This window comes from Cetorhinus maximus, chromosome 25, assembly GCF_964194155.1.
Source record: "Cetorhinus maximus chromosome 25, sCetMax3.hap1.1, whole genome shotgun sequence".
In the NCBI taxonomy this organism is placed as follows: domain Eukaryota; kingdom Metazoa; phylum Chordata; class Chondrichthyes; order Lamniformes; family Cetorhinidae; genus Cetorhinus; species Cetorhinus maximus.
In genome coordinates this window covers 36,286,234-36,309,210 of record NC_135903.1, presented here as the reverse complement: position 1 = coordinate 36,309,210, position 22,977 = coordinate 36,286,234, and the positions used below count along the sequence as shown (strand labels likewise).

Sequence of the window (22,977 nt, the reverse complement as noted above, 5' to 3'; positions counted from 1 at the left end):
GTGCCCCAAAGCACTTTACAACAACACTAACTTGCACTGGCGCCGTTAACATAATAAAATGTTCCGAGGATAACACAAATGTGTTATCAGGCAAAATTTGACATTGAGCTACATAAGGAGATATTAGCACAGGTGACCAAATACTTGGGTCAAAAAGGTAGGTTTTAAGGGCCATCTTAAAGGAGCAGAGAGAGACAGAGAGGTTCGGGGTGGGGGGGGAAATCTAGAACTTTGGGCCTAGTCAGCTGAAGGCACAGTTCCCAATGTTGGAACAACTGAAATCGAGGATGCACAAGAAACCAGGAGTGGAGGAATGCAGAAATTTCAGAGGCTAATTGTGGGCCTGGAGGAGGGTAGAGAGATCGGGAAAGGCGAAATGATGGTGGGATTTGAAAATGAGAATGAGGGTTTTAAAATCAAGTTTTGCAGCCAAACAATTGCTTCTTTGAAGTGTAATTACTGTTGTAATTTAGGAAAGGCATCAGCTAATTTATATACAGCAAGGTTTTGTGAACAACAATGTGACGAAGACCAGTTTTTCTGCTGATGGTTAAAAGGCAAATACTCTTGGATACCGGGTGGTGGGGAGGCGGGGTGGGGGGGTTGGCAGGGAGGGGGGACTGCCCTTCCCTTCTATGAAATGTTTGCAATATGGGATCTTTCGCATCCAGCTAAATGGGCAGATGAAGCCTTGATTGAACATCTCATCTAAAAAGCGGCACCATGCAGCACTGATGCAATCTGCTGGGGCTTAGATTGCTGAGAAAGCCTACATGCCCTGTCGAGCATTGAGATCCACATCCATGTTGTACTCACTCAGTGCTGTACTGAAGTGTCTGCCTGAGACAATCGGTCTGATTTTGCCCAGTGCAAAAACGTGGATTCTGCCCATGCCAGGTTAAGTTTTCAGCTTGCTTCTATGCCTAATGAGAGGGTCAAGTGAATATGATTGAGACGTAGGCTTTAAAATTCTTCATACACAATTTAGTTTTCGTCTGTAATATCCTCCACAATTCTTGAAGCAGATAAGAAGCATGCAGTGATGTGGTGCAGGCTTGCTGTCCCAACTTATGAGTTCCACATCTTGCTCACGTGAATGTGTGGAAGCAAACAGAAATAAAAGTACGCCTTTGCAGCACCAATGAGAAAATAACCAATTTAGCCATAATGGTATGCGAAGCTCTTGCATTTGAGTGACCTTTTCAAATGCAACCTTAGGCATTTTATATGGAACAAATAGAAATTGTACAATTCAGCAAAGGATGATTCAACTTAACTCCTAAGTCTCTTAGCAAGACAACTTGGAGCTGAATTTTACCTTTGGGGGGTGGGGGTTACGTTTTGTCTGCTGCCTGAAAGCGGTCGGTTGCAAGTCGACCAACTTTAAGAAAGGGTATGCCGCAGTGGTGCCCTAAACCAAGCTGAGGTTTTTATTTCCATCCCTCAGTGGAAGGAAGACCCACCCTGAAGATCTGACGACCAATTTGATTGGCCAACAGCTCTTGCAGTCCCAGCAGCACCAGGAGAGAGTAGCGGCCACTGCTGGGACTGCAAGGAGGTCCACAAAGAAGGGCATGGTCGGGCCTTTTTGGGCAGGGAGGGATCGGGCACCCTGTGGGGGCAAATGAGGGGGGCAGGGGGTCAGTTTTGGAGGCCAGGCGAGGAGGTACAAAGGGGGTGGGGGGGTGGGGGGGGGGGGGGGCTGGGTACAATCTTAGTGAGGGTGACCCTAATGCGCAGAGGTGAAAAGACAATCTCGTCCACATTCCATTGCCCAGCATATCATGGCACTGGAGGTGGATTGAGGTCATTAAGTGGTCATCAATTGCCCCAATAGGCTTAAAGGCGGGTGGGCACCTTACCCACTCCCCTATTACGGGGACTGGAACGGGAGCAGATGGAAAGGCAGTGGGCTACCCACCTGTCATAATTTACATGCCCCAACCCCCAATGGTGGGTGGTGGGGGGGAACAAGAGACAATATGGCAAGATGGCCAAAAATCGGTTTCATGCCGTTGTGAAACCAGCTAGCAATTGTCCGCTCCACCCGTCAACGATGGGCCTCGTTTCCTGCTACCGCATGTCAGGAATTTCAACAATTTAGCATCTCACTATAAGCCCTGCTTGACAGAATGATCCCCCCCACACTGGATCATCCGGGCACATCGGTGTGGTTGCACGTTGATGTGTTTCAAAACTGTACATAAGCATCGTGCACCTGGTGAGCTGCACATCACTCGGGACTTCGAGGTTTGTTTGCCTACCTTGCTTTGGGCAGCGATTATGTTCATCAGCGCCAGGCTTCGCAGTCAGCATCACATCGCTTTTAAGAGGGCTACCGGCAGGTTTCTACCTACCAGACCAGCTGTAAGGCAGGTGTGGCTTTTCAATAGCTGCAGGGCTAGGGCCTGGTTGGGGAAGGAGAAGTGGCGTCAGGCAAGGGATGAGGCTGCAGGGCGAGAGCTCTATAGTCAGGGCTGGGGAGGTGGTCTCCAGAGGAGATGAGGCCAGATGGAGATATGAGGGTGTGTGAGAGAGAATGAGTGGTGATGTCTCTTGAGCTGGCAGTGAATGAGATGCCAGTGAATGTGTGATGACCTTGTGAGTGTGAGAGTTTAGAGTGATAAGAATGTTGCCTTACCCTGGTGGCATGGATGAGATCATTCATCCATTTTCTGCACTGGATGGCCGACTTCTTGTGTGCAGCATTGGCACTGACCACCTCTGCCACCGCATCCCAAGCCAGAGTAGGGAGACTGATGGGCTTCCTGCAGCCAGAGCGGAAGTAGAGAACATCGTGGCGTGTCTCCACGACGTCCAGAGACTCACCACTGAATGTGGGGGGGGCCTTCACTCTTTTTGGCTTTTGGCGCCATGTCTTCACCGACGCAGTCCTGGGCTGCAGGCATTGAGAAGTGTGTGCGGGGCTGCAGTTTAAATGTGGCGCCCTGCGTGAAGAAGCGGCGGGTAACGGCTTGGTGGGCAACTCAGAGGCTGCCCGCCAGCGCGAGGGTGGGCGGAATCATTCCAGATTTGCACTAAGTGTGGCAGCGGGCGGGTAAAAAGATGTTTTACCCACCGGCCACATTGGCGGTTTCTCACGCTGCATTGTCCCAAACCTGCCACATGAATGATGCATTCCTGGGAATCGCACTGTTTCGATGGTGGGCAGGCTCTCATTCGTTTACCATGCCATCACCTCACAGCTTCATCATGCAGGGCACCATATTTAAAGTGCAGACGTACACACCCCTCTCAGTGTTTCCAGCCCAGGACTGCTGCATGGAAGACATGGCCCCGAAAGGCAAGAAGGCTGCAGCTCCAAGCGCCTTTTGGATGCAGTGGAGGCAAGCTGTGATGTCCTCTACCTGAGCCCTGGCCACAGAGGGGGCAACAACATCACCAATCTGGCTTGGGAGGTGGTGGCAGTGGTGGTCAGTGAAAGAGAACAGCTACCCAGTGCCACAAGAAGATGAATGATCACCTCCATTCTGCCAGGGTAAGCCGCTTGTCTCATCACTCTCAACTCTCACACTCACAAACCCATCACACATCCACAGGGCCCTTACTCATTGTCAGTTCAAGGGACATCACCATTCACTGCCTCATACACTCTGTCATATTCCTCATCATGTCCATGGGACCAATCACCACCCACACATGCCAAGCATACTTGTCATCTGGCTGAGCAGGCACCCTGCTTACACTCTCTCCATCTCTAGACATGCAGGACAAGCTGGCACACAACAAGAGGGACAGGTCACAGACTGGTGGAGGAATGCCTGAAATCAAGGTCCTCACGGACTTTGAAAACAGAGCTGTCCATTTGGCCAGCGAGGAGCTGGGCCAGTCCTGTGCTGATAGTGAGGGTCCGGCAGAGAGACACACCTCGGTGGGACCTAGCTTTAAAGTAGCTTTGGGATCACAATCTGGTGAGGACATCGCACTCTCTGATCCACAGCAGCCGGCGGCAGGACCTTCCCAGGCAGCACTCGGAGGACTGCTGGAGGCCAGAAATTTGCTGAGTCCGAGTCAGATGACGAGCTTCTGGACTTGGTCATGTCACAATTGCTGGAGCCACAAAGGTAAGCTCAGGAACATCAGGAAGCAATAGCAATGTCCGCTGCACTCTTCAGATTGCAAGGCACGGTGGAGGAGACCATCCGCCTTCAGGCTGAGGTGATTGCGCTGGCATGACAATGCACCGAGGTCAACACTGGTAGGATGGCAGCTGCCACAGAGACCTTGGTCCAGGACGTTGCTCCTGCACTGCTGCGTGGGCTCAACTCCATCGCTGACACCATAGTTGGCTTCCAACAGTGTGTACATAAGGGGGATGCAGGGCAGCCTGATCTCACTTCAGCTACCCCTTCTCCTCAAGGAGTCAGCCAGGGGCCCTCGGGCACCCAAAGGGAGAAGGATCAGCAGGTGTACCCCCGTGCCATCCACCCAAGTGGCTCTGGGAGTGTCTGGCCTGTCCGAATCCCCTCTTCCTGTGACCTTGGCAGCTCCAGCTCCACAGGCTAAGGAGGGTGCCACTGCCACACAGCAGGACCCCGTAAGCAGGCCGGGGCCCACCAGGTCTCGGCCCTCTAGAGGACGCCCGCCAAGGTCACCACAGACAGCTGGGCACAGCAGTCAGCCTCCACCTCTGCTGTGGATGTCCGGGGAGCACCAAGACTTAGCATCAGGGTTAGGGAAGTTAAGAAGATGTAACTCTTATGTTACAAACCAAACAAACTAAATTATCAACTCAAGGGACAAATTAAAAGGCAGCCCCTTAAAGTGAAACTGCAAAAACAAAAGACAAAATTTCAAGTACCCCAGTCCCCGCGGTGCCCACCGGGCACGGAAGGTCTCGACGGTGCCAGCAGAGACCACGTGCTCCCTTCTCCAGGATCACCCGGCCATGAACGTAACTGCGGAAGAGGGGCAGACAGTTGGGTCAGGTGGCCCCCTTGATCGCCCGCTGCCTGGACCTGTTAATGGTCAACTTGACCGGGCCCAGGAGCAGGTTCACGAGGAGGTCCTCCTCTTTCAAAGCCCATCTCCGCACCGGGTGCCCATAGATCAAGAGCGTGGGGCTCTGAAGTGCAAGCAAAGCAAAAGCAAAAGGCTTTTCAAGTAGCTAAAAAGGGGATGCAGCATATAACACCCGACATATGCGTGGTCCACAAACTCCACAAGGTCGCAAAAAACACAGGCGTCTTGGGGGTCTGTGAACCGACACATCCTACAGTTGTATGGGACAGCTGCGTGCAACACCATCCACCCCAGGTCCCCGATGGAAAGGGGGAGGACACCCCGTAGAGGGTCCCCCCCTGGGGACCTCCACCGCCGAATGGCAACAAGGCAGGCCAGGGTGTGTCTGGGCTGAGGCCAAGGGCAAGGAAGTGAAGGGTGTGCAGCAGCAGCTCCTGAGGGAGGGTCCGGGGCTTGGGGCCAATGTGGAATTCCGTCTGAACGGGGCTTGAATGGAAGACCACCACGCATCTGCACCTCCTCGAGACCCAGAATGACGTCGGGGCCGAGCATGGCCGTCTGAAGGTCATGGATGGCATTGGCCATGAGCAAGATGTCCACCGACGCACAATGCGCCAACTCCTGTGGAAGCATCCAGCCCACTCCTCTTCCCCACCCAGCACGTCCCTGATCACCACAGCAGCCACAGCCCTCCTCTCTGATGATAGCTGCTAATCCTAACGGCGGAGAGCTGCGTTGCAGGGCAACCATGTTTCAGGCTTTGATCAAGTCCTGGTAAAAGACGGACAACGCATGCAAGGAGCCACAAAGGCCCGTCAAGTCTACAAACGGGAGCTGCACGTCATAATTCAGGCCGCGCACCTGGCGGAAGAAATAAGTCGGCAGGGCACACAAGCTCGGAGGAGGCTCGATGTAAAGGTATCGCTGCAGGGCCTGAAGGTGGAAAGTCGCCACTTTGGTGCATAGGCACCCCAGCTCCTGACCACCCTCCCTAAGTGGGAGACTCAGAACCTCAGCAGCGACCCCAGTGCAGCATTTTGTCCCAAAAGAAATCAACGAGCATTCTCTGGATTTTTGCGACAAAATGCGGGGGAGGGGTCAAAGTGGCCAACCATAACATGGCGGCAATCAGCTGGTTTTTGACCAGCAGTCAAAGAAGATGTAACTCTTTTGAGTTATCAACAGTCACAGATTGTAACTCTTTCGAGTACATTCACAGTTCTTGGTTTCCGGGAGTGGGACATGAACCCACAACCGTAGTTGCACAGCCTGGGCACGGGTGTTAATCATGTGTACATAATGTTCACTATTGTAAATAAACTCCCAAGAATGTCTCCCTGCCTTTGGCTTCTTGTTCTGATGAGCAGTGTTCTTGTCACTCAGATGTAAAACCTTGTTTCCTGCACAAGATAAAGGCAGGTGTCTCAGTCCATGGCCTCTTCCCTGTGCTTTGTCCAGCCTTCAGACCAAAGCGATAGTCCGGCCTCTCACTCTCTGGACACATTAGCGATGTCTGCACCTCGATGGTGTTGGTCATTGCTGCCAGAATGTCATAGGCGGGCGTCACAGAGTTCCGTCATTCTCTCTCTGTGCTCTCAGCACCTTTAAGGAGGGGCTGGCCCCCATCTCTTCAGCATCTGTGACCAGTGATGCTGTGCTCCTGAAAGGCTCAGGTGCTGAAGGTGGACAAAGGATCAGGTGCATTTAAAGTTTCTTGGCTGCGTCTCCATGATATGACCCTGATCATGGAGTGCAAGTGAGCTGCCCTCGGCCAGACAGGAGTCAGGCATTCAGAGGCTATGTGAAGATCTATGGAGTGTCCTCACTGCATGTTGTCATCATCCTCTTGCAATTGAGTGACTATTAGGGCCTCCACTGTGTCTCCATGACAGGAGCATTATCACAGAGGGTATATGCGCTGCCATAAGCCAGACTGGAGTCAAACGTTCACAGATGCAATGTGAGGATCCATGGCGTCTCCTCACTGTAGGTCATCATTTTCCCCACAAATCTAGCAGCTATGAGGGCCTTCCGAGTGCGCCTGCATTGTCTAGAAAGTGCGAGGGGCTCGTGACTGTCATCGTCACCTTCAAGGACCTCCTCACCCGATATCATCCTCTTTGGAGGAGACCTCCACCTCCTCCATCTCCTCCTCAGCCAGCTCCTCTCCCCATTACAGCACCAAGTTGTAAAGGATGCAGCAGATGATGACGATGCGTGATACCCTCTGTGGACCATATTGCAGGGCCCCACCAGACCGGTCCTGGCACTGGAGCCTCATTTTCAGCATCCTGATGGTCTGCTCCATCAAGGTGCGAGTTGCATCATGAGCCTTGTTTTACCTTCACTCTGCTGCAGCCTGCAGCCACCGCACAGGTGTCATCAGCCATGTCGTCTGTGGATAGCCCTTGTCCCCTAGGAGCTATCCCTGCAGCCTCTGTGGACCCTGGAATACTTCAAGGATCTGTGACTGACTGAGAATGCAGGATTCGTGGACAGTTCCTGGGAACCGTGCGCAGACCTGCAGGATGCGTTTGTGGTGGTCGCACACCAGCTGCACATTCAGCGAATGGAAGCCCTTGCGGTTGACATAGTTGACCCCTTATGACAGAGATCTGAGCGCCACCTGAGCGCAGTCGATCGCACCCTGCATCTGTGGGAAACCTGAGATTTGGGCAAATCCAATTGCTCTTGCATCCTGGCTCTCTTGGTCCCGGGAGATATACACAAAGTTGTGTGGCCCTCACGGAGTTGGCATCCATGACCTCATGGATGCATTTGTGGGTGAAGGCTTGTGATATCCCACAGAGGTCACATGTGGATCCCTGTAAAGGGCCACTGGTGTAAAAATTGAGCACCGCAGTCACTTTCACGGCCACTGGCAGCGAATGCCCTTCATGTTGCCAAATCCTGCAGCAGGTGGCAGATGTGACCGACCAGTTCTCTAGACATGCACAGTCTTCGGCGACACTGGTTCTCAGTCATCTGCAGGGATGAAAGGCAGCGTCTATAGACCCTGGGTCTAGCTGGGCACCGACCAATGATGGCTTGCTGTGGCCCTTCAGCAGCACGTGTGGGAGCTCCAGCCACCCCTTCTTCCTGAGGGTGCTGCTTGTCCCTCTGCACAGCCAGGTGTCTTCGTCGCTCTCTTCTCCATCATCTCCACTTTATGTATGCCACGAGGTATATAGCTAGTTCACCAGGCTCTGTGCTCCTGATGAAAGAGAGAGATACTTGGGTTAACTTGCGTATACTAAGAACCTCTCATGGTTAAGTCTGAAGGCCCCTTAACGCATCCTGGAGAGTACTGGCCACTACTTGGATGGTCAGAGTTTAGTGTCCTGAAATCCCACCTTCCTCTGCCCCGCTCTGCCTAACCGATTGGCGGCAGCATTTCCCTTTGGACTGCATACTGTGGTCTCAGCTCAGGTGCAGGCATTCTCCTAGCCCATACTGCATGGCTGCACTGTTAGCTTGAACCATTGGGGAGACTGGTCTAAACCGGGATGATGACATTGCAAGAGGCTGTGAGTGTCTCCACTCGTGACTGCTCCATGCTCAGCTTTAGCAAGGAGATTGTACAACGTGCCCAGTTGTCCGACTGTCCTGCAGTCCACTAAAATACTCACTAGTTTGCAATCTGTGCCCAAGGGGGTGAAAAGCTCTGGAGCACTTGGTGGCACTTTCAAGCCTCTGTGTTACTTGAGTGGGCAGATAAGCTGGAGGATCGACTCCATGCATGTCAATGTGGCTGTGTCTGTACAGTCTCAGCTGCAGAGGAATGGTCACTTTATACAGAGTTTCCCCAGTGCATGGACGCTTCCCTCCCCTCTACTCCACACTACCTTCAATCGCAGGACACCCCTTGCCCCAACCCCCAAGACACCTCAACCACAGGGCAGCACTTTCCCCCACACCTCCAATGTGCCTCAACCTTGAAGTCCAACAGGTGACATGGGCGACTGCTGCACAACATTACTGTGTACCCACCTCCGAGTTCCCCTCAAAGTGCAACCCGCCAAGTGCGTGCCTTATATATGCTATTGTGAAACACGTCAGCATCGGCGGACGATCCAGCGGGATGGGGGTCGGATGATTAAAGCGGACTGGCCCTTCTAATGATATGCAGATGTATTACAATGAGGTTCCTGAAGTCCAAAGGCGGAAAACGCGGCCCACCATCGCCGGGCTGAGCGGAGGGTCGCAAGCTGGTTTCACGATGTCATGAAATCGATTTCTGGCCTTCTTGGCAGATTGCCTGCTCCCGCCCAATGCCAGCGGGCACAGACGATTCTGCCCGGCGTGTTTCTTCAGGCTGCATAATTAATGAGACGGGAATGGGACGACACGGCGTGAAAACCTGCCATTGCGGCCAGAGGGTATAAAGACTTTTTACCTGCCCACTACTACACTTGGCGAAAATCTGGGACGACTCAATCCTCTTGTGTCCCACATCAGGATTGAGAGAGGCTTGGGAGACAGATGGTGCTCCTATATACTTTCTGCACTTATCTTTCTAGATACTGGTGGTCTCAAGTTTGGGAGGTGCTGTTGAAGAAACCTCGGTAAGTTGCTGCAGTGTATCCATGGTACCAGGGTAAAGAGCATCACTGAGCGGGTGCAGAATATTGTGAACGGGGTAGTGTAACATCCAGAAGTTGACATCCATGTAGGAACCAATGGGTTATGCAGGACTAAAGGTTGAGATCCTTTCTGGATATTGGGAGGAAATTAATTTAATTTAGAAAGGATGTCAAGGCCTTGGAGAAGGTGCAGAACAGATTTACTGGAATGGTACTGGCAATGAGAGACTTCCATTATATGGAGAAACAGCAGAGAAAGTGAATGGAAGGTTAGATAGAGGTTTCAAAATCATGAACTGTTTTGATAAAGTAAATAAGAAGGAACTGCAGCAGTGGAAGGGTTAGAAACCAGAGGACACAGATTTAAGATGATTGGCAAAAGAACCAGAGGTGAGATGAGTTTTTTTTTAAACACAGTGGGTTGTTGTGATCTGGAATGCACCGCCTGAAAATGTGGTGGAAACAGATGGAATCGCAATTTTCAAACAAGAGTTGGATAAATATTTGAAGGAAAAACTTTACAGTACTTTGGGGAAAGAAAAGCAGGGTACTGTGGCTAATGGGATAGTTCCCTCAAAGTGCTGGTTCAGGCACGATGGGCTGAATGGTCTCCTGCGCTGTATCGTTCTGTGGTTCCGTCCTGTGGATAGTACATACCACAGCCATGGTGCACCAGCAATGGAGGAATGATAGGCATTTTGTGCAGTATAGTGTGTAGACACAGCTGGAGCAGGCAAAACTGACATGCAAGTTTCCCTTAAGAAAATACGAAGCTAATTTAGGCAGCTACAAATGATTTGATGCTGCAATTTCGGTATGTGAAGCTGAGGTGTAAAAACAGTGCATCATGGACATATACCACAGAAGAGGTACTGCGTTTTAACAAGAATGCAAACTGCAGCCATGGTTTTTCTACCACCCATGAACTTGGAGCAGGAGAGAGTCACTCGCGATTGCCCTTGGTGGGCACCTCGATAGACACAATTGTGAATTTTAAAATCATATTTTGTGATTGGCAATGAAGACCCCTCTATAAATTCAAGAATAGATTAAATTTCAGTTTACTGAACTGAAATATTTTCTGACTAGCTGTTTATTTACATGGAATGGGCTGCAGAGTACAGAATACAAGGATATTTGTCAGCTGCTGGTTGTAGGGGAAGTTCAGTAATCAATGGAGTAGTTTGTGGGAAAGAGAAATACAAAGATAAGTTTTTTCAAAAATAAAACTCTCTTACTGTATGCAGCTCCCTCAAATAGGAAGCTTTGCTTTTCTGTTTCCTGTTTGTTTGTGAATTGAACACTTGTAGCCATTTCCTCTCCCATAGGTACACAGCAGGTACCTGTTGCCAGGTCTATTACTGAAGACCTCTTACCATGGCCCAGAGCATGCAGGGGCCTCCTGATTAACAAATAATCTATTCACTAAATTTACTTTCACTTCAAAGAGTATTCAGTGACAGAAGCTACCACAGTTTGAACCCTACCTAACTTTCTGATATTTTAAATTATACTGACATGATTAATGTTGTGAAAATGGCTTCATTAACCATTAGAAAATGTGTATTTAATGGGATAATCTACAGCAATTGATAGCTAAATAGTCAGATGATGAGGGGCAGAAAGGAGTAATTGGGCCCAGCAATCACATGATTATGCCCTATACCTACCATATCTCATTCACTTGAAGTAACAAATCCCTTACTTTGGTTTCAGAACACAATCCACTTTGATGTTACTCTGACAAGCAAAGAACTCATGTTTAAATAGATACGAAATCTATCATTAATTATTTTACTATATGGAGCTATGGAAGAGGAAAATTATCTACATATTCAATTAACACTAACTCTGAATACAAAAGACAAAATCAAAACCTAAAAGAGTTGCAGTGCACAATAATAATTCATCACACTGAAAATCCGGATGTTGGTAAGATTCAACATGCGGGTGGTTTATTCCTTCCTTTGTAATAACTTTAAGTGCACATAATTCACATATTCATCCTTTTGAAAAGCTCTGTGGCTTAGTGATTCCTGGCTCATTCAGCAGATGCTGTCAAGTATAGCACTTCAGCATGAGTTCAAAATCAAGATGTCGCCTCAAAAGGAACTGAATCAGGAAAATAATTACCTGAATATAGAGGATATAAATTGATCCAAGGTCTTTCCTTTTCATTGGAGATTAGTAAGTCACCGTGTGGAGAAGCTGAGGCTCAAATCAATGTCTTACTAACCTTGCACAAAAGCTAACTGCTACTTGTCGATTTTCTGTCTGATTATACTTCAGTGAAAAAACATGCCATATTTTTCTACATTAAAGGTGGCATATGAATGCAAATCCTTGGTGTAACCACATTATTTTCCATTGACTCCTGAAGATATGATCGTGTGGATGACTGGCCGGAGCTGGTTAAATTATGATGTTCCTAATGGTCAAATAGGCAGATTTCATTCACATTTGTGCTTGCATCTTAACAATGACCAATACCAACAAAGCACCAAGAACTGCCATTATAATAATAAAAACAAAAAGCTAAAAGCTACTGCGGATGCTGGAAATCCAAAACAAAAACAGAATTACCTGGAAAAATTCAGCAGGTCTGGCAGCATCGGCGGAGAAGAAATCAGTTAACGTTTCGAGCCTTCATGGCCCTTCGGCAGAACTGGAGCATAGTTAGAAGAAGGGAGAAATATAAATTGGTTTAAGGTGGGTGGGGGGGGGGGTGGTGGTGGAGAGAGAGACATTGAGGGTGTGGTGTGGTGATTGTGGAGATGAGCAGATAGCAATGAAGGTGAGCAGGGCAGAAGAGACAGTCGGAAATCTTGTCGGAGGACAGAACCATACTGCCATTGCCCACAGCACTCTACCCCAGCATGAGCCACTGCCTTTGGAAGTGGGAAGAAAATGGGCACAAAAGCCTGTGCAAAGTACAAAGTGAAAATATGGAGGAGCTAAGACCTGAAGATTTTTTTTTTACAGAGCAACATGATGAATAAACCTTATAAATGTAGGGTCAGTGCATCATCACCTTATTCTTGGGCCCGAGATTTGAGGAAGCGGGGTACGTTTAAATGAAAGCATGTTCGTTTGTGGGTTAGAAGGAATCAAGCAAACAGCCCTTAGCAAATAGGAAAATGATACCTACTTCAAGGGAGGCTGGAATAGAATGGGGCATCTGTGCACAAATGGTTGTGTTTCTCTCTTGCACCATTACTCTTTGCAGTTATTTACAAAGGGGAACGTTGGTGGCTTTTATTACCGGTCATTACAGAGCCTCAGAAGCCTGGTGCATTGCGCACGCTTAAAACAAGAGCAGCATTCTCTGGGATAATTAGAAAGATTAGATTATCAGCTGGAAACACACGCTGGGCTTTTCATGTGGTACTGTGAATACTGCTTGGCAGACATGGCTTATTTCCCCCAAATCCAATGTTCCAGTGGCACAGGAGAGTTCTCTATACAATACTCTAGCATTACTTCCCTTTAACAAATTATACATAGACACATCAGAAAAAATAATTTTCTTCTCCACTTTTAAGACTGTGGGCTTAAAGCAGAACCAATCGAAAAAGGTGAAGGCACCAATTCCTGATCAGCTGGTACAATAATGAGCAGTGTTAGATGTGGCTCAGTGTTGGAACTTTCTCTGTAGAGTCACAAGGTCATAGGTTCAAACCTCACTCCAGAAACTTGAACACAAAATTCAGCTGACAGTCCAGCACAGTACTTGGAGTGCTGAACTGTCGAAGGTGCCACCTTTTGGATGAGATGTTAAACTGAGGTGCTACCGACCCACTCAGGTGGATATCAAAGATCCTGAAGCACTATTGCCCTTAGGGGTCACATAAAACATTCAAATCGATGTTCTTATTGAGTTGCATATATCTTAATACACCTTGAGGTTCTGATATGGGGGTTATTCATTAGTGAGGCAACAGCACTAAATTAGCCCTTTCTAAATCTCCAGAACCATGAAATTCAAACAGGGCAAAACAAATAAGACATGAGTGCAAACAGGAGTGAGTTTCCTGAACTCCAAGGGCCAGATTGCCACAGTATGGGGGCTAAATGCAATCTATAAACCATGTAACTCAATTCAGGAGGTCCTTATGAATTCTCAGCTCCAAGGCAGGAAAAAAGCAGGGTGAAATGGCTGTCAGATCATAATGACTGTCCCCATTTTTTCTGACAGCAGCTGTTGATAATGATTCTTCTTTTCCCATTTACACTTCCTCTAGACCCATCTGTTGCTTCTTTACTTGTTCCACTGCCACCTCATTTTTGCCTTGCACCATCAGCTCTTTTTGTCAATTGATATCTCCTCCCTTATGCCCTATCACAGGCCTACGCTTTCGTTTCTTCTGCCATCCCACGCTTACCCTACCCCTGTACTTGGTTAAAATCTGTTACATCTCTAACCTTTTCTGCTTCTGATGAAAGGTCATCAACCTGAAATGCTATAAATCTGTTTTTCCCTGCACAGATGCAGCCTGATTTTGCTGAGTATTTCCAACATTTTCTGTTCTCATTTCAGATTTGTAGCTTCCACACTATTTTTCTTTTGGATGAAATGAGTATCATTGTTTTTTTGCTTTTGACATTTTGAAATGTGAATGCAGGCCCCCTTCAAACTTTAATACTTTAAGTTGAACTATAACATTTTCATCATTACATCAACAGTGCTTTACCCAGATAAAACTGCTCATTTAAACTTTGATATCCAAACTCCTGCATACTGCTTATAAACTGCTTTCCATTCAGTTTACACCCAGCTCTTAGATAAGTCTCAAAGTCATTGAGTGAAGAACCATTAAAGTCAGTCAGGTTCTTGTAACTTTGTCAGTGATGACACTGCAGTTGGAGCAGGCTATTTCAAAACAACAGAATCATCTACATTTTACAATTAAATTTTAGGGTCATTAACCTTTCACATCATAATTTTAATAAGGGCCTCACTGAATGACAAGAGTTCGTTTGGGGATTCTCTTTAATCTGCTTAGCCTGCATTATTCTACTTAAATGGAATTGGTCACCTCAACATAAACCAACACTGAGAGGAAGCAACACAAGCAACTGGACACAGGCCAATGGAGCCTGATCTCAAATGCTTTTGAAAATTGCAATTTTTTAAAAAATTAATGAGAAGTTGATGAGGTCATCAGGTATTGACCCACAAGTTCTGAGTGAATGCTAGATTGTACTACCTCCCAGTGTCCTTGAATAGTAATAAGAATCATTGAAACCAGACGGTATAATAATGACAAGATAACTCCTCCTTCGCATCCTGGCTTCAGTTTAGCATCTTCAGATTTGGATTGCAAGAATGTACATTTTGAACCTTTCAAAGCTGCTGTGACTTTATTGGTGTGATGGTTAAAATAAATCCAATTTTCTATCCAGTTTTACAGGATTGTTTATGTCTACTTTTTCAGAAACTCTAACCCTTCAAGTCTTCTATTCAAGGACACTGGTTGTTTACTCATTATTTAAGAGGAAGTTGTTGCCATTTATTTAAGGGAATAATGTTGATATTGTGTCTTATCATGTCTCTTAGGATACCCAAAAGCATGCCACGTACAAGGAATTACTTTCAAGTGCTATTGTAGCCCAGCAGCCAAGAAATAGGTCTCCCAATGGGTGATCATATACCTGCATTCAACGATATGGAAAAGTTTCACGACCAGAAGGTCATGTCATAATGGGTTTGGTTTCAAATGGAGGTGTTTTCCAAAACTTAGAAATAAGCATTCATCCCTACCAATCAGAGGTCATGCTTTAATAAATGCCTTGATTAAAAAAGAGTAAAAATGTTGTAGATCAAGAATTGAGCCAAGTTAATAACAAGCGTGGGTTTTAGAAGTCTGAAGTTTGTAGGAAGGAGGGAAAACTAAGGGTGTAAGGCATTCCATAGTTACAAGGCCCAGAGCAAATTTGAATTGGAACAGGAAACTGTGTGACATTTCAACACAGTAGGGATTTGAAAGAAAATGAAGAGCTAGAATGATTTAATTTAAGTTTAAATTGAACAAATAAGCTCAGAGAAGTGTGTCCCCCAATAAGAGGGCAGCAGTGAAGTCTAGGGAAGAACTGGGTTCACAGAGAAGTAAGGGCTTTGAAGCAAAGTGTTTGGCATAAAACAACTCCTTGAGGTCAGCTTTTGCAACAGAGATGTGGAAAATGAACGTGAGGTGAACAGTGATAGTGACCAAGGATAGCAAAAAAAACGGAGGAAGAGTATGGAAGAAACAAAAAGTAAGAGATGGTACTTCTTGGTTAGACCTGAGAGACATGAAAAGTTTTAACTTTGAAGAATAAAAATAAAGATAATTTTAGTGCCCCACTGACATGTATAGATGAAATTAAGATATAATTTAGTTATTGCATTGAGAAAAGATGAGTCTGTGTGCACTTTGGGCATGTGATCTCCAAGAACTTGATAATACAGAATGGAATAAGGAGATAGATTGGAAATGAATAGGAGCGGCCACTGGGCCTGGTGGGTTGCATCCTAGAGTATTAAAGGAAGTAGCTACAGAGATAGCGGATGCACTGGTAGTAATCTTCCAAGAATCCTTAGGTTCTGGAAAAGTCCCAGAGGATTGGAAAACTGCCAATGTAACATCCTTATTCAAAAAGGGAGGGAGACAAAAAACAGGTAAGTATAGACCAGTTAGCTTAACATCCATCACTGGGAAAATGTTGGAGTCTATTATAAAGGATGTAATAGCAGAGCATTTAGAAATACATAATATAATCAAGCAGAATCAGCATGGCTTCATGTAGGGGAAATCATGCCTGACAAATTTATTAGAATTCTTTGAGGAGGTAGCAAGCACGATAGATAAAGGGGAACCAGTAGATGTAGCATATTTGGATTTCCAAAAGGCGTTCGATAAGGTACCGCACATAAGGCACTTAATAAGATAAGAGCCCATGGTGTTGGGGGTAGTATATTAGCATGGATAGAGGATTGGCTAATTAATAGAAGACAAAGGGTTGGGATAAGGGGGGCATTTTCAGGATGGCAACATGTATTTAGTGGAGTGCCACAGGCATCAGTGCTGGGACCCGAATTATTTCCAATATATATTAATGACTTGGATGAGGGAAGTGAATGTACTATTGCTATGTTTGTGGATGACAAAAAAATAGATGGTGAGGCAAGTGGTGAGGATGACAAAAAGAGAATCTACAGGGGGATATAGACAGGTCAACTGAGTGGGCAAAAGCTTGGCAGATGGAATATAATGTGGGAAAACGTGAGGTTTTGCGCTTTGGCATGACAGGAAGAATAGAGGAGCTCAATATTGTTTAAATGGAAAAAGACTGCAGGAAAATGCAGCACTGAGGGTTTTGGGGATCCTTGTGCATGAATCACAAAAAGCTAACAAACAAGTTCAGCAGGTAATAGGGGAGGCAAATGGAATGTTGGCCTTTATTTCAAAGGTAGTGGAGTATAAAAATAGGGAAGTCTTGCCAAAACTATACAAGGCACTAGTTAGACCTCATTGAGAATACTGTGAACAGTTTGGTCCCCTTATCGAAGGAAAGATATGCAGGCATTGGAGGGAGTCCAGAGAAGGTTCACTAGGTTGATCCCGGGTATGAAGGTATTTTCTTATGAAGAGAGGTTGAGTAGGTTGGGCCTGTGTTCATTGGAGTTTAGAAGAATGAGAGGCGACCTTATTGAAACATATTAGATTCTTAGGGGGCCTGAGAGGGTAGATGCTGAGAGGTTGTTTCCCCTTGTGGGAGTGTCTAGGACCAGAGCACATAATCTCAGAGTAAGGGGTTGCTCATTCAAGACAGAGATGAGGAGGAATTTCTTCTCTCAGAGGGTAGTGAATCTGTGGAATTCTCTACTGCAGAGGGCCGTAGAGGCTGAGTCGTTAAGTATATTCAAGGCTGAGATAGATAGATTTTTAATTAGTAAGGGTCAAGCGTCATGGGGAAAAGGTAGGAAAGTGGAGTTGAGGATTATCAGATCAGCCATGATCTTATTGAATGGCAGAGCAGAGTTGATCGGCCAAATGGCCTACTTCTGCTCCTACGTCTTACGGCCTTATGTGAGAGATAGCAAAGACCCCTGGGAAGCCCACATGAAAAGGAGTGAGGGCGGGAAAGAGAAATCTACTTAAGAGGAAGTTGTCATTTATTTAGAAAGGGAATAATGTTGATATTGTCTGTTATCTTGTCTCTTAGGATAACCATGTACAAGGAATTACTTTCAAGTGTTATTGTGGTCCAGCAGTCGTTCTGTGCACATCGAGTTCCTACAAACAGCAATAAGGTAACCAACCTAATATACTTTTGTTGGTCTGACAGCATCTGTGGAGCGAGAGATCTGAAGAAGAGTCACACGGACTCGAAACGTCACCTCTATCTCTCTCTCTCTCCACAGATGCTGTCAGACCTGCTGAGTTTTTCCAGCATTTTTTGTTTTCGTTTCAGATTTCCAGCATTGGCAGTATTTTGCCCTTATTTTACTTTTGTTGGTGTTGGTTTAGAAAAAGAATGTTGATGAGGATACTGAGAAAACTTCCCACACTTTGAATAGCATCAGAAAAACTTCATCAATCTACCAGGTAGAGAATGCCTTGGTTTAACAAAGGATGCCACCTTTAGCAACGAGACACTCAGTCACCCAGTACTGGACTTGAAGGTAAACCAAGGTTTTACGCTTAAGTTTTGGAGTTGAGCTTGAACCCACAACCTCTCACTCCAGTGTGATAGTACTGATATAACTGAACTAAGCGAGAACTGCAATATTGGGAATTGACCAATATTTTACATTTTTCCCATTTTACATAAAAATGGTAAGGAGATAAGACAGGATGTAATAAAAACTAAGAGGTGGCACCTCTTTTGGCTAGACTTGTGAGATTGAGAAATGAAACTGAGTGGGCCAAAAAGATTTACAAGGATGATACCTGAAAGGTTATACATATTAAGAAAGGATTGACAGTCTGGGTGTCTTTTCTCTTGATAAGAGAAGCTTGACGGGTGCCCTAATAGGGGTCTTTAAGGTTATGAAAGGTTTTGACAGAGTGGATACAAAAAGAATGGGTGGAACTTTCCCTCCTGCGACTAGGTCCCATGACAGGGGCGGGGAATGTTTCCCACCGCAGATGCCGCCAGGAATTCGTGCATTAACGTGCAACCCTAGCCTCATTAATTATGCAGTCGGGGGGTTTCCTGAGGTTTTGCACAGTGGGGCAGGCTGGATGGCGTGCACCCCACCTTCATATCTGGCTGCCATATTTAAAAGGTGTTCGGACAGCCAGCTACACAACACTGGTTGAGGAGATGGCCAGGAGAGGACAGGGGGAGCTCTGGTGCCCAAATTCAGTGATGCCTTCCTGGGCGATCTGCTTGACCAAGTGGAGGCCAGGAGGAAGATGCATAGGAGAAAGTATCCAGGGCAGTCAGTGTCCAGGGCCTCCAGCAGAGGACTGCTCTGCAACACCAAAAAAGGATTAATGACTTCATCTGTGCTGCCAGGGTAAGTGAACCCTCAACTGCTCAGACTCATCTCAATGTGTGGTACAGGAGACATGGGCCTCAGTGGCAACTTGATAAGGCGAAGCCTCATAGCTCCACTGCAGTCTATCTAGTCTGCGGGTGGAGAGGTCACTGTGGGTCCCTCACCCTTCCACATAGGGTGCTCGTGTGCTATATGGGAGGGGGAGGAGATCAGGCGTTGAGGGCACCAGCAAGCATCCCTAATGACATGCCTCGCTGAGCTTTATCCTCCCATCTGCATGGGCTCACCTCCCTGGAAGGTACTAGCTCAAAACCCTTCTGGACAACCTGGGGTGGTTGGGGGTGGGAGGAGGGTATTTTTGTAAGTGTATGTAAGATGGTGCATGAATAATGTGTATGGGGCAGGCTTGAAAGACAGTTGGGACTGGATTTTGTGTGCCCCTGCCAGGCATGTTTTTTGGCAGGGGAGCACTTAAAATAGGGCAGGTGCCAACCTCACCACCTCCCTGTACCCTCCCCCCCCACCACCCCTCACCGAATCCACCCGTCATATTCAGATTAATAATCAAGGGTCTGTTGGGCTTGTTAACAAGCCAACTGACCCTGATAACATGCTGCCCACACCAAAATACAGTTGGCGTGGGCAGTTGGACAGGCCATTTAAAAAAAAAAGCCTTTAAAAGGGCAGGAAGGAAAGTAGGGGGGGTGTTGCCCTTTCCATAGCAGGGGAGCAGCCCCGCCAAGATAGTACTCCTCTTTCTTCCTGTCCGCCTGCTTTATAAAGTATACCACCCCGCCCCCACTACCCTCCTGAAGCTGCCCAAATGCTCCCTGCCCAAGACCTCTGACTTACCTGGCTCTTGGATCCATGGGCCTTCTTGCAGTCCGGCAGCGGCCACTAATGCACTCTTGGTGCTCCTGGGGCTGCTAGAGCTCCCAACCAATCAAAGCCCTCTGCACCCCCATAATATGCTGCCCTTGGTGGTCTTATGTCTGCTGTTTTCCAATAAAATTTATTTTCCAACTTTCCCTCCGCATTTTCTTACAGAACGCATTCTCTCCCATTTGCAGCCCATCCAGTTGCCGAGCATTAGTCCTGCAAGTTCCACAGAACTCCTTTAGGAGAATCGTTAATTAAACATCTTGCCTTTTTTTTTTGCAATATCCCATGAACGTATGTTAGACCTCAAAAAACTTCAAATTGTATGAGTTACCACCCCTGTATCGCCGCCTTTGACTTCTCAATGTTCAGGCAAAGAAGGTCCAGTATTCAACCTTTCATAAGTGAACCGTTATGGAAAGAGAGCCTACTACATTTAGAATCTCTAAAAATATCCTACCAACAAATGATTCAGTACACAGCTTTCTATTAAAAGAGTTATGTAACACAGAATAAATAAGTTCACTTCTTTTCCTTCATCTTTAAGAATGGCATCACTTTTGGACAATTCCACAACAAATGCAGCTGTGTTTCCTTCAACCTAGTCTCTCCAGCCCAACTAAGATACACTGAAAACTGTGCACCCTCCTTCAACAGTGTGGCACAGGGCAGAATGAACAAAAGTATTCTCCTTTAAGTATAGAAGGCCATTTGTTTATGAAGCAAGGTTCAAAGCTTAAACAATTTTCCTGTTCAGTGGTTGATTAGCTCCATCTCAGACCTTCTATCGTCAGTGTCAGAAAGACAGAGCAGTAAAAAAAAAAGGTGTTGTGAAATAACACTTGTCTGTGGAAAACAAGAGGAGGTGATTCACCTAAAATCGCTGCTATCATGATTAATGAGTTCACTTGCTAATTAATATTAAAAAGGTCTTAGCCAGTAAAATGCAGAAGATTGCTTGTGGTAGGAAGTGACATGTTTTGCATTGAGGATGTTGTTAGGCTTATATTGAATTCAGGTTCAAAGAGGATTGGAGGTTAAGCTTTAATAATACACTCAGCTTTTGCTGGTTTACTTTGCCCTCATTCTGAAAACAGAATCAGTCTTCTAATTTATTTTTTATTTTCCCCTTCACTTGCAAAGGTGCTGATTTGTGCTGAATTCCATGAAAGTCACCAATCCTCTCATATCCAGCCCAAGTAGTCATGGATTAAGTTTCCAAATATCCCATAATATAGTCAATTGGGTCTCTTATAAAACAACATATATGATACAAATTTTGGATCCAACAAATCTGAATCTGAAACTGAATTAACCTCATTACTAAATCGCCCAGTAGTTAATCCTGCAAAAGGGTGATGTACATGCTGGTATCAGTCTGGAAAGCAGAAGCTTGTACAGTTTTTGATTAATTTATTCCACCAAATGCTTCAAAATGTATATGGGCAATTCTATCTTCAATGCATAGAGGTGTTGAGACAGAGTCACAGACTAGTTTCTAAATATGGAAATGAAAGAACAGGCACATTAGAAATCTGGGTCAGATCAAAATCTTATGATTTGCAGGCACTGGCCACATCTGGTGTCCATGGAGAATGTTAATAAGTACTAAATGGAATTATGAATGAAGCAGCAGCCCTGGAGTCTTATCTGACAAGAAAATGTTTGCAGGTAAGGCATTTTCACAAAGATCAGGAACTGCACAGAGCTTCAGCAATTATATTGTTGTCTCTGAAAGTGAGCAGGTACAGGCTGTGTCAGGTAGGTGGTGGCATACAATAGCCATTTCAGTTGTAAAGTAAGCTCCATAGATTAATGATTTACTGGCATATTTAACCAAAAAATGAGCTATTCGATAAAGGGGTTGGGTTAGGACATTCTTCTCTGGTTTAAGGAACTGGGATTTATATCCATTCCAGACTCCGTAAGATGAAAGTTATGCTTCTGGTCCTTAGTGATAAAGGTTCTGTGTGAAATGAGTTTGATAAGACTCAACCCAGTTGACATTGGTCACAAATGCTGTTGTTAAAGGATCAGACATTTTATCTGAAATCCAGAATGATGAGCAGAAGTTTCCTCCAATTAAATAGTGGGAAGACCAAACCCAGTCTTGCTACAAACTCCCTAGCTCCTATTGCATCTCTCTCCCTGACAATTATCTGAGGCTGACACGAACTGTTTGTAATCTAGGTGTCATATTTGACCCCAAGATGAGCTTTCAACCATACATTTGTGCCATTGCTGAGGCAGTCTATTCCCATTTCTGTAACATTGCTAGCTTCTATCCCTCCTTTAGCTCAGCTCCTGCGGAAACCCACATCCATGCCTTTGTTACCTTTGAACTTTATATTCCAATACATTCCTGGCTTGCCTCCCACATTCTACACTCCTTAAACTTGAGGACCTCCACTGCCGCCTGTGCTCTTACTCATGCCAAGTCCTGTTCAACAATCATCCCTGTGCTCACTGCCCTACGTCAGCTCCCAGTCAAGCAACACCTTGATTCAAAAGTCTCATCCCTTTTTTTCCAAATTCCTCTATGACCTCACCCCTCCCTATCTCTTTACTCTCCTCCAGCCCCATAACCCTTTGAAATATCTCCGCTCATCTAATTCTGACTTCAAGCGTTCTCAGTTTTAACTGCTCCATCACTGTTGGCTATGCCCAAGTTTTGTAATTTCCTCCCTAAACCTCTCCACCTCTCTTTCCTCTGTCAAGACACTCCTTAAAATCTACCTCTTTGACCAAGCTTTTGGCTCTCTCTCTTAATATTGCCTTCTGTGGTTCGGTGTCAAATTTTATTTCGATAGCTCTCCATGAAGTGCCTTGAGATGTTTTATTGCAAGTTGTTGTTGTTTAATTTCCACTCAGAAGGGCCAAATAATGGATGGTGTTGAAAACAGAACTGTCACACGAGTATAATACCAAATGTTATTCTAAGGTTGGGGTGCTACAGACAAATTTTCACCCTTCATCTAAGCCATAGAATTATTGACTTGGGGACCTTTGTTCCTGACACTTGGCCACAAAATGGAAGAAAACATT

At 46.1% G+C, this 22,977-nt stretch overlaps 1 protein-coding gene across 1 annotated transcript in view; it reads right to left on the bottom strand.

The window, feature by feature from the left end:
* The window catches only part of myo1d (myosin 1D), a 595,519-nt gene that overhangs the window by 122,172 nt on the left and 450,370 nt on the right, over positions 1-22,977 (bottom strand). The gene's annotated exons all lie outside the window — the stretch shown is intronic.